The sequence below is a fragment of the Magnolia sinica genome, chromosome 8 (genome assembly GCF_029962835.1).
Source record: "Magnolia sinica isolate HGM2019 chromosome 8, MsV1, whole genome shotgun sequence".
Lineage (NCBI taxonomy): Eukaryota > Viridiplantae > Streptophyta > Magnoliopsida > Magnoliales > Magnoliaceae > Magnolia > Magnolia sinica.
This window is the reverse complement of record NC_080580.1, coordinates 25337127-25347477: the sequence shown is the minus strand read 5'-3', so window position 1 is coordinate 25347477 and position 10351 is coordinate 25337127. Positions and strand designations below refer to the sequence as shown.

The 10351-nt window shown below is 37.6% G+C and overlaps 2 long non-coding RNA genes across 3 annotated transcripts; both read right to left on the bottom strand.

Moving 5' to 3' along the window:
- Positions 1 to 1501: 1501 nt before the first annotated feature.
- LOC131253913 (uncharacterized) lies at positions 1502 to 4171 on the bottom strand. 2 transcript variants are annotated; one of them, XR_009175350.1, is made up of 3 exons: positions 3705 to 4128; positions 1779 to 2886; positions 1502 to 1667 (listed from the first exon to the last, which is right to left on the bottom strand). It is a non-coding gene; the product is annotated as an uncharacterized LOC131253913 (long non-coding RNA). The 2 variants fall into 2 exon arrangements; XR_009175349.1 differs by lacking the exon at positions 1502 to 1667 and having other exon boundaries at positions 1717 to 2886; positions 3705 to 4171.
- Positions 4172 to 5452: 1281 nt separating this feature from the next.
- On the bottom strand, positions 5453 to 7789 carry LOC131253117 (uncharacterized). The gene is made up of 3 exons (XR_009174927.1): positions 7104 to 7789; positions 6054 to 6926; positions 5453 to 5943 (listed from the first exon to the last, which is right to left on the bottom strand). It is a non-coding gene; the product is annotated as an uncharacterized LOC131253117 (long non-coding RNA).
- Positions 7790 to 10351: the final 2562 nt, after the last annotated feature.

The following is a 10351-nucleotide window of genomic DNA, read 5'->3' as shown; positions in this document are numbered from 1 at the left end:
ATTGATTCCACGTGGTAGACCAAGTGAAAATTACCTCGTTCCAACACTGAGGTCTTGGTGTCGATCCCTAGAGGGGGTGGCTAACAGTGAAGTTTGAATTGACAGTGGGGTGTACTAAAACACTACACCAAAATCGTCATTTTGGAACGGTTTTAAACTGTTCCTAAATGCTTCACGAACGGTTTAAAACTGTTCCTAAATGAGGCGTCGCAAAAAATCAGGAACGGTTCAGAACCGTTTTGGGTACCATTTCAAAATTTAGATACGGAGTTTTAGGAACGGTTTTAAACCGTTCAGGTGCCAACAGTCATGTTTCACAACAGTATTTTTTTCTTATTTCAGAACGATTTTAAACCAAAAAATCTGCTGTAAAAAATAAAATAAAATAAAATAAATAAATAAAGAAACAAATATATTTAAGCCATATTCATTTAAGAATCAAAAGATAGTAAAAACAACCATGATGTAATTTGAAACATTATTTATCTGATTTACAAACCAACCTGACAGTAAAAAATAAAATCTACAATGGAAGACTTTCAAAATAAAAAGACAATTCAATGAAAGTCCATCAAGCAGATGAAGAGCTCCACAATGAGATAGCCTTTTATGTACCTAACTAACAAGCAACAAGTAAAAAATAAGAACAAAAACATGTGAATAGATTGAAACAACAATAATCAACTATCAAAATAGTGAAAAAAATTGTGACATTTGAAAATACATATGGGGGAATTGTTGTTATTTGACTCACCTGGTTTTTAGATATGCTTGATACACTCCTGACCTGAGGGGAGCTCGTTCTAGACCAAGCGGGGCTACGAATGGTAAGGGAGACGTAATCAGCTCAATCTAAAGAGTTTCTGAGGTTAAGATAGTCTGCCATGTTTATTGCGAAAACCAAACCCAATTATTGAGCCTATAATACAAAAAACAAACAAAATAAAGCAATGTCTAGCCGAATCATGTGAAGAGGCAATCCAAGGATTTGTGCAAACATACATCTCAAAAAAAATAAAAATAAAAAATAAAAAATAAAAAAATTCTTTTGATACTTAACATAGCTAATTTTAACGTCACGAAGGATTTGTACAATCTAAAAAAAATCTACAGAGCATAATAAAGGAAACTGCAATTTCTAGTTTGTAACAAAGATGAGTAAGATCTAAAATACCCCGACAAGAAGATTCACAGCTGTTGAGAGCACTGCTCCAGTGATGGCGCAATGAATAACCTGCTCATTAGAGGTGTCCTCGCAAGTGAGCACCAATGCCGCTCCTATCAACGCCCCTGCCACCACACTATTTTTCTGCAGGAAATTCACTCCTTTAGTCATTGCATGTAACTTGAAATTGCTGTGATTTGTGGGCCACTGTAAGAAGCCAACACCAGTGTAATAAACAAAGGGTGGTCTGCTAATAAGACTTGGGCCTATTCATTGGTTGTTGTACTCTGACCCAGCTGATGGATGGTCCTACCTAACTTCTAAATGGGCCCCACCTGAAGATCATGCCTCCTATATGGATGCATGGGTCCACACATGTAACTAATCGAATCTTTAAGATAAAAAGCGGACAAATAAAAGCATGTGAAAGTTACCAAATCATGAGCTCCCTAAGCTTCTTGTAGGCCATATGTGATGCCGGAATACAAGCCAATAGCCAATCCTACACTCAATCCCTATTTAGAAAACCACAAGAAATTCATAAAGAGTCTAATAGCTTCCTGACCCAAGCACAATTGAAAACATGCCGAGTCAACTCAAATTTGCTAAATACCTATATGAAATCTTGTACAAACCACTGAATCAGGGATACCAAACTCACCGAGTCTTGGCTAGGCGTGTAAAGAAGCCAGCACATGGAAAAGAATCACAAACAAGTAAAATTTGCTTCCCATCCAAGGGGAATTTCATGACCCCTGGGCATACGTGTAAAGGTGCGTGTGTAGTTAGCAAATGTTGGGCCAGACTATACTACAAAAGATAAGATTTTGGTGGTCAATCCATGAAGTGTTTTTTAGTTTAAAACTTGAGAAAAGGACAATAAAAAAGAAGAGATGCATGAATTTTGGAACCTATTAATATCTCTTTCGAAGCAACAATACCTCCTTTGTTAAAGAACCTATTAATATCTCTTTTGAAGCAACAATTTCCCCTATTTGTATATCCTTCAACTTAGATATGGTGCTGTAATTTTGGAAACAAGAGAAGAAAATATCATCTAGGAGACATCCATTCAACAACCATACATGAATAGCTACTATAAACTACAGTTTGTTTCAAAGGAAGCAAGTACTCAGAATAAACTTAAAAACAATATCAAATGTGCATCTGGCATGAGGATTTGGTAGCATAACTCTAATTGTCAACTTTTCAGGAAGAATCTGAAGAAGTTCCAGAGGAGGCTTGTAAAGTGTCTTGTTATATTTGCTGCTTAAATGGAAATGAAAGCTTAACTACCAACTGAAACTTCAATACAGAAATGAACAAAACAGCCATATGGTTGTTCCTAAGAGAAAATGATTTCCCGTCCGTTCTTTTAAAGAATTTATTACAATGTCAATTAACCCATCAATATCTTAGGATAGGCAATTCAAATTGAGAGCAAGTAAACACAAGGACTGCTACTAATTGCATTGAAATAATTACTCCAATGTCAATTAACCCATCAATATGCCTCAACTCACTGGAGATGGTTCACATTTCTGGGTCCAGAGATTGAGTTTTATGACAAAGGATGGGGATTACACCTTTTTCATCAGGCAAAAAAGGTTGTTGTAACAACTGAAGAAGACATGAAGTCCCATCTCAATGTGATTCCCATGCTTATCTACAAATGAGCCCACTTTTCCACCAATGAAAGACCGTGAATCATAAATATCAACCTGCACAACAGAAAACAAAATCACCTGGATCAGTTTTATAATCATATTAAGCATGGAAATGTGTGAGGAGAGATTTATCCAAAGGAAAGGCTATATGGAACTAATCCAACAGAGGTACAGAACCATTTCTGCTCTGACACAATGAACAAGCAGCTAATAAGGAACTTCTATGATGAATAGAATGCTTATCCTACAGCCATGTCAACAATGCCAAATTCCATGAATGACATGTATAGAAGGCAGGTGGCATTGATAGAGTCACAGGTACAGTTACAGGTACAAATCTAACAATGGTATTCAGAACTACAATCTGCAAGCTCCGAAAATAGGATTTGTGGAATTGGAAGTATACTTCATCAGTTTTACAAATCTAATATTTCTATATCATAATCACATCATGATGGATAATATAATGGCATTACACATGTAATCTCACATTTTCCAAGTAAAAGTTTTCTGTTAAGATTACAACTAAAAATTTATAGTAGATACAAATCTATGCTATGTGCACTCTTTGAAAATTTGTAATTAAAAAAAAAAAAAAAAAGGTTCCTTGTCACAAAAGACTCCATGGAGATTTGGAACTCAATATGTGTTAGCAGGGGTACTTTGCCCATTTAGAATAATCAGTAGAATATACTTACAATCAAAAATTTTATTCTTTCGGGCAGAAACCAATAATGATGACTCAAAACTCAAGGGAACAAGCATGATCCGCGGGCCTAAATACCTCAAACTATAGTAGCACACAAACATAAAGGATATGCATAAGATCAACCTAAGAAGAAGAACCATTCTAGAGAAAATCTGAGCCAAACCTCATGGCCTTGATCCAAAAGCTCCACTGCAGTAGACATGCCAGCCAACCCAGCTCTAATAATAGCAACTTTAAGCTTGGGCCCTCGATAATGCTCAGGTTCTGGTGGAAATAATCAAATTTGTTCGGTAGATGGTCAGATGTGTAACAACGGTGTTACTATGTTAGTAATCTATTATACACGTGGCACGCAGATGATAATTCAAAACAATCAAAATTGTACTTTTTTTTCCCCCGGAAAGGTTTGTATGGCAGGTGATGCAAACGACAGAGTTTCAAAATGCCAATGCCATATGTGAAATCCTCACACCCACAATCTTAAACATCTAGGTTTAATTCACAGAAACTGGTCCAATTACTGTATGTTTTAAAATAATAGATCTAGCAATAGGAAATGTACAGTTCTAATTGGCCTCCCTACTGATTGATTGCCCTCTATCTCTATGCCACATTCTTTGCTAGAAGAAAATTTTCATTTGCATTCACACATGATTAACTTTGCCTCAAGCATAAGATACATGATAGGAAATGGAAATTACAAAGGCATTAATCTCTCCATGGAATTTCATTTCTATAAAAAAAGACAGCATCCAACAAGTGTAAACATCATTTTTTAAAAAAAGAAAAAAAAAAGGATTTATTGGTAAGATGGAAAAATTCCTCACCATCTTCTCACTTATTTCTATACTCTTGACCCTTTCTTTTGATTGTTATATGGCTTGCACATTACACTTATTCACTTTCTTTTTCAATCCCCTACAATAGATAGGGTTATGGATTCAGTGGTTCTCCACTATGGAGGGTCCACCTGTCCACATTCTGCAACTGTACAACATACACAATTGCTAAAGTCAGATGCACCCTCACAAGCAAACATGCGTGTTGTATATACATGCACCCACACCAAATGCTAATACATAAACCATGAATCTTGTAATTTCCAAAATAGACTAGACTATAATGTTAATTATCCATGCTTCAATTAATTAGTAAACAAATGCAGTCAGTCAATGATTCCAACAGCTGGTCCTAGTAAAGGCTAGTACCAATGATTTGTAATTATACAGTTTTTTTTTCCCCTTCCAACTCATTACTGAATAGTATCTTCCAGCTAGTTACGGTTAACATCGAATGGATTCAATTTTTCCTGTCAACACCTTCCAAATAAAATCATGTTCAGTTCTTCATCACTGAGGACAATTTTCACATATCTCACATGCTAGCATGTTTTCTTTTAGAGTCTCATAATGATATGTTTACTAAAGATGATACTTAACACCAAGAAAATGTCAACGGACGTGACACTTCCACCATCCAGCTAGCCAGTGCATTCATGATGTACAGAACAAGAAAACATAATAGTCAAAGAGATTTGAAATCAAAAGAAAGCAGTGCTGCCTTCAGTATCAGTGACTTCTTCCTCACTTTCCTAATATAAAGATTAGAATAAAGAATCAGCTCCATATCAAATGGCCAATACTTTTTAACACTTCCATTCATTCAAGCAGAATTATGCAGTTCATATCAATGTTAAAGCAGCCAGAAAATCAGCCAATACATTTCCTAGAACAGAACCTCATCAAGTGGGGACACAGGACGAGCAGCTATAAGACACAGGAAATATGAACCGCATGAGAAGCCATTCTGGCATCACCTTACCTAGGCAGCAAAATGGCCTATATTGACCAGGTTCCAAAATATGCCAATGATTAAATATTGGGGATCCAAGAGTCTCAAGATGGTGGACATTCCAGTTTGTCCCTTCATCTCCCTTGGATGCGATTACTCTCCTACCATTGTATAAGCTAACTGCCTCACGTAGAGACACCCCAACAACAACTAGGATCTGAGAGATATCAATTGACAGACATTTGATACTCCAACACATTAAAAACCAGGCTTCTCAGGAGCATTCATCTCTGATCAAAGTTATCTTAAAAACTCTTTGAGTTGCTCGGTCAGAAAATATGCAGGTTGAGTTGAATGGGGCCCAAGTACTAAAAAATTATGGAAAACAGACTATAACATATTCTTGTAAACTAATTGTAAAGAGATAACATTCCTATCTGTTGTCCCAAATGTAAACAGTGTAATTCTTTTAAATCAAATAACTACTGTACTTAAATTTTGTAACCACATCTCAATAAGTTCAAAATGTGTGTAGACCAAGGATCAGAGCAAGATTGTACCTGCAATAAGTTCAAAACCCAGTATGCTATTGAACAGGTTGCTGTGTAATTCTGCATCAAACAGGCAAAGCTACTAATGGGTTTGCTCATGTGCTAACGAACACAATACAGGAAAATCTACCGCACTTGAACATGAAAATGAGGCATAGTAGAGCTCTCACCTTGGCAATCTGTAGTGCAAGGAGTGCAATCCAAACAGAGACAAGAAGGATGAGGTCCTTCCAGTAAACATTCTGAAGAACTGGGACTTGGCATGGTTACAAGAAATTACTCCAACAGCTTAGATAGATGGGAATACAACTAACAACATAAACTCGCCTCTGCATCTCCAGATGCCCTAGTCTCTTTTTAAGTACCATTTCTTGGATCACCAGGGAGAGGCTTGTACTCCACCTCTTCATTGTCAGTGCCTGTTTCAAAAGGGAAAAGGAAATGTAAGTCTCAAAAAAAAAAAAAAATCCTATTTTCCACAAAAAAATTCCAAACTCTGCTTATAGCTGGAAATACAAAGTTCTGAAGACTTCTTTTTGCCTGAATCTCCTATAGTTTGGCTGGAAAAAAACAAAGATTTTTAGCTACAAAACTTCAAAATAGAGAATTTCAAGAAAGTAATCTGATCTCATCCATTCGAGTTTCTGGAAAATCTCCTCGAACCCCTTTCTCTTCCTCGAAGCTTTACACCTATATCCTCTGATCTCGATTCCTACAACTCAACCATTCATTCCGGTTCTCGTGCGCTTTCTCCGTCAATTCCACAAATGCGAGCAAAAAAAAGACGAAGATTACAAGATCTGGTAGGTTGAACAGCATAATGGCAAAAACATCCGGGCTAAGCGAGATTTTCGGATGGAAATGGAGCTTCCGACAGACTTTCCCCCGAAACTCTTTGTTAACTCCGACCGTAGATCTTCCAATCCAAAATCTGACAAGATTGATAACCCTTTCCCGTTTTCAATTGTAGGAATTCAATCCCCACTATTTGTTCTGGTGTGGTCAACTTGAGCTTTTGATCTGCCTCTTTTTGGATTAATGCCCTAAAACAATCTGAAAAAGTTAAATGTACGACTGAAGAAGGAAAAGAAAACCAAGAAAACGAAATCACAGACTAAAGGAATGCATATCAAAATCATCAATTACAGCAACCAAGAGCGTATGCTAAGGCAAAAGAAGAGAAATTTAAGTGAATTAGATGAGAGAAGACCGATATGAACCTCTCTCTCTTGTTCTACCTCCATTGGCAGATCGGATAGATAAAAATGCTCAAATCTCCTATAGATCTACTGCCATTTTTCCGCAAACCACTTCAATGCCAATCAGAACTAACTTCAAGCGCCTAAAAAAAGGCCGAAAAATGGATTTCTCTCAAAATGCAATTTCCACAGGAAACCCTCCGCCGAATGCTTCGACTTCAAGTAGATCCGCTCCAAATCGCATCCAAAACCCTAAAAACCAGCTCTTTTGAATCGAATTCGTCCAAATCCGGGCCAAATCTAAGGGGAAAACCCTCAAATTCCACCCTCAAACGGCAATCACAACGAAAACCCTCAAATCTGGGCCAAATCTAAGGGGAAAACCTCTTTTGAATCCGTCATCCTCTAATGTGGCTTGTTCAAACCCTAGATCCAGACCTCAGGCCACCATCTTCTACAGCTGCTCCCAGTCACGACTTCCACACTTCCTTCAATGCTAGGGTTTTAAAAACCCCCTTTTGTCAAACGACGACACTGATCTACCCTTCCGATATGTGAAAAAGAGAATCACAATGAGAGCCTAATCTGACAGCTAGAGAAATAACTTCCTTTGACAACGGTGAGGTGTTCGTGCCCTAGGCGGTAGCCCTTGATCACAAATATTGCGATAATCCCCGCATAGGGTTTGGAAAAGGGAAAAAAGAGAATTAAAGTGCTGGAAAATAGCAAGAGAGAGAGATGGCACTCTTTTAGAAACCAAATCCACCTTTTATTTTAATTACCTTTTTAACCTTTGTTACGTACGGCATAGAACCGTTTCTAAACCAAAAATAGAGCCGTACGGCATAGAACCGTTTCTAAACAAAAAACAGAGCCGTTTCTAATCATCGATTTTGGTGTAGTGAAAAGCTAACAAAAAATTTTAAAAATAAATAAACATAAAAAATAAAATAAAAAAGCCTGGAAAAACCCTGAAAATAATGGACAGCTAGTAATTTTGGGAGTGGAGTAGTTACTTGTTAAACACCGAACCACTATAACTTGTTATATTAGCAATGCATTGATTAATAATTTTATTCTTATTTTTATCTAATTTTTATAAAAGCCATAATATATAATATATGCGTCTAATTTCCGGCTTACTTCGGGAAAATCTTGATTTCATTGGCATTTAAAAGGTTAGATGGCCCATCATAAAGATTCGGGAGGTGGAGATTGAAAATCATACGCAGCTTTTCGCGGAGAGGGAATCAAGTGCACTTTCTGGTACACCTGACTGTGTCAGAGAAATGGCCTGGATGCACATAAACGAGTGAAACTAAAGCCTACGCAGCATCTGATACGTGCAGTATGTACAAAGATAGGTAGCCCGTATTTACAACAGAAGGTTTTGATAGCATACGGCACCACTATACTAGGATATAGTACGGTGGCAGGTTTCCACCCGTATGCATCTTAAATGGTGATCTGAACCGTTCGTTTTCTGGAATCTAGGTCCCCAGCCCATCAAAGGAAGCATTTGCTGAACGGGTGTTTGTGTATCAAGATGAATATTTAATGGCTCGTATTTAAGATTTAAAGGTCAGGATCATAAGATCATAGCTTCTGGGTGGTAGCAACGAGAACATGAACGGTTAAGATCATCCTGGGGATCCAGTTAGGGATCGAAACCTACCGCAACACCATACAGTATGGTAACGGGCACTGTACCTATCAAAGGAGCGGATTAGGTGTTACCCTGGTGAAGCGGGTGTTGCCGTTACCGTGGGGCCACCTTAATGATGTGTTGTATATCCACGCTCTCCATCCGTTGTTTCTACCGTGCAGTTTAGGAAGTTCTCTGAAAAAAAGAAAAAAATAGTAGATTTAAATCTCAGGTGGACCACACCAAAGGAATCAGTGGTGAGTGAACGCCCACGGTTGCAAGCATCATAGGGCCCACAGTAATGCCCACGGTAATGTTTCATTCAACCAGGCCTAAATGAAAGGAACATATAAAATATCATCTGGATCTAAAATAGACCTGGATGAAGGGAAAATATAAATATTAGCTTGATCTAAAACGTCATCACGTGCACATAGAACTTTTAACGGTCACTGACCACAGTTTCCTAGGGGTGTACACGGGTCGATCCGAGTCGAACTGGGCTCAACCCGGCCCGGCCCGGTCACCAGCCACACCCAGCTCGGCAGCAATCAGGCGAGTTCGGGCCAGTTTCGAACCTTACAGTAAGTTCATAGAAAGAGCTTTGGCAAGTAATATGTGTCCCATTACAAGGCCATCGATCAACAGTTTAGATAGTTGAACTATAGACCCCACAAAAAATCTAACGAGTCAGGACATTATAATTCCTTTTTGTATTTGAATAAATCTACGCCGTTCAAGTTATATGTATGTGAGGTGGATGAATCACTGTCACTTTAAAGATGAGCGGTAAACTATCCTAGAAGTCAAGAGAGAAATTGAGAGATAGAGAGATTGAGAGAGAGAGGGAGAGAAAGATTGAGAGGGAGAGAGAGGATATATTATAATTTTACTACATTTACATACATTTGACAAAACATAAAATAAAACATTTTAAATAAAATGAATACAATCATACACTACTAACTACTGTCGAGGAGATTCATTTGCTGAGCCTGAGCTGCTATCTAAATCTTCATATACGTACCCATTCACCTCTCCCTCTTCAGAAGGTGAAGATAGCTTTTTATCGCCCTCCTCTTGTATAGTTTGAATTAGATTTTTCAAATTATTTTTGTGAGAAGATTTATATGTAGTTCCCAACGTCCTGTAAAACACACCTAGACTGGAGAAAAACTTAACTGAATTCTTACTATTATTCTTTTTACCCGTGTAGCTTGAACCTGCTTCGACATCATGTGATCTTGGAGGACATCGCTGATGTGCAGAAGCCTCTTCCATACTGCACTTTAAGGCGAGTTGGAATTGTTCTTCTTCCAATGCTAATAATTTAGCTTCTTTCTCTGCCTCAGAAGTTTAAATTGGGAGTGGAAGCTTTTTTGTTTAAATCAAGAACTGCTCAGAAAAGAACTTCAATTTCTTTTGAGGCTTTAGGACACAGTTTTACATCTCTACCCCGATAGGATAAATGTAATCTGAGCCGATTAGTTTTGTTAAAAAACTTGCCTCCACACAAATTACACAAAATCTTTAACTTTCCAGACTTTGGAGAATGAACTAGGGAACCATAATTTCAAATGTCAATCGATGGTTCACTTGAAGACATATCTACATATTATGTTGG